Source organism: Xenopus laevis, chromosome 1S (assembly GCF_017654675.1).
Source record: "Xenopus laevis strain J_2021 chromosome 1S, Xenopus_laevis_v10.1, whole genome shotgun sequence".
In the NCBI taxonomy this organism is placed as follows: Eukaryota; Metazoa; Chordata; class Amphibia; order Anura; family Pipidae; genus Xenopus; species Xenopus laevis.
Genome location: NC_054372.1, coordinates 91,916,940 through 91,918,906, shown reverse-complemented (window position 1 = coordinate 91,918,906; position 1,967 = coordinate 91,916,940). Strand labels below are relative to the sequence as shown.

The 1,967-nt window shown below is 45.1% G+C and overlaps 1 non-coding gene across 1 annotated transcript; it reads right to left on the bottom strand.

The window, feature by feature from the left end:
- Positions 1–394: 394 nt before the first annotated feature.
- Positions 395–479, bottom strand: trnay-gua. The gene is given in 2 exon segments: positions 395–430; positions 443–479. It is a non-coding gene; the product is annotated as a tRNA-Tyr (tRNA).
- Positions 480–1,967: the final 1,488 nt, after the last annotated feature.

The window sequence follows — 1,967 nt, the reverse complement described above, 5'->3', positions numbered from 1 at the left end:
AGGTAGGTACATGTCAGATCTTTTTGTCCTTCTTTCTGATTGAACATTGGGCGGTATGTAAAAATCAATCGCAGGGCAAATGCAGATACAAACGCAAGTGTGAGGGCCCCTAAGATAAACATATGTTATATGCCTTTGTTTTATATTTCTGCCATTTTCCTAAAACTTATGGATCACTAATGGACAGCAAGTGATCTGTAAGTGGCAGACAGAGGAAGTGGATAATTGCACTTACTGCCTCATTGCACCAAATAAAGTATAAAAAATAAATATATCATATACAAATTAAATAGAATGTTTCATTACACTTATACTTCTAAAAAATGTATATCTTCAGAGAGGAACTGTTTTTGCACCCAGGGGAATGAACGAATAAAAAAAAAAAAAAGTCATCTCCTTCGAGCCGGAATTGAACCAGCGACCTAAGGATTGCTATATTCCTCTACAGTCCTCCGCTCTACCAGCTGAGCTATCGAAGGGATGTTCATGCAGGCTTGGTCATTGCGTTAACTTCTTGTTTCTATTCACCCTTCAAATAAAATACTTTCTAACCGCAGAGCCTTCTGGCAGATTCATTTAGAACACGTGCGTTCAAAGAGGACCAACAATTAATCGTACTGAGGTAAAAGCTCGACAACAGGCTGTCAGTGTTCCCGGGGAAGAATCAGGCAACTGAGCAGCGCATTCAGTGCAACTGCAATAACGTGTCAGTGGCATGTTTTTTTTACACAGGCAATCCCTTGTTGCACCCATTGTGACGATCTTATTCCATCCACTCAATGCCTTTTTTTCATATAACGTTCCATGTTATTGCATTTAAAGACCCACCCCATTGCCCTCTGTAATTACCCCAGTGCACAGTCCCATGTTGCAGCTCTTCCAAACGGATACTTGTCCCGGCTCCACCCATTCCCAACCCCATCAGCCCAATATATAAATGCTGACAACCCTAATTCTACTTCCAGTCCATCCCAATGTGCCAGCCACGTTCATCCAAACTTCTAAAAAAATATCCTGTAATTCAGATTGTTCCATAAAAATACAAAATGTTTTAAAGGGGACCTGTCACCACCACGTAAAAAGCGGTATGATAAGTCCTTTGCAAATAGGGTTGCCACCTTTTTCTGGTGACCTTCCTATATATTTATCTTTTTTCCCTATTAATAATGTTAAGATCAACCATAAGTTTAACAGGCCAGGCCGGTAAAATACCAGCCAGGTGGCAACCCTATTTGCAAACGAAATATGAAATCCAAATTCTTTTTTTATTATAACTTACAAACCTTTTAAAAATACATGTAGAAATCTGAGCTTTCAGTCATGTATTGCCTGCTCTTCCTCAGACATAGAGGTGGGACAACTTCCCAGATATTTCTGTAATCTTCATATTCCCCTCCCTCCTCGTGGCCTCTAACTTAGTAGCATGGGCACTAGATTCGCCTTCTGGCGCATCCACAAGACTTTGGGATGATACAAACAGGGCCGGATTCAATAACGTAACTAGAGGGGAGCGGGTCCTGTGTGGGATGCGCAGCCGGGCACCCCGCCCCCCTCCATACGTGATTTTCGGTCCGCATTTCAGTGGCGCAAGCTGCCGGGGGCCCTGAGGGGGGTGTGGGCCCTGGCCCGCTCGCACCCCCTGCTCCCTTGTAGTTCCGCCACTAGCCGGATTTGAGCAAGTGGCACCCCAAGGCCGCACAGTGCAAATGCCAGACGCCTTTCACGCGTGCGCACCCCTTCTTGTGGCCACATTGTCCTAGCGCAGGCTCTTAGACAAAACCCCCCCCCCCCATATGCAAGCACGCCCTTATTACCGGAGCACCCAGTGCTGATTACGATGCGCCTGGGCGTCATCTTGCCCCTAAAATTTTGTCGCCTTGCCACAAATCCGGGACCATATACAAATCTTTTTTGCACCACGGACCAGTTTCAAGCAAGACAATTTTTTCGAGGACCGGGTGGGTGCA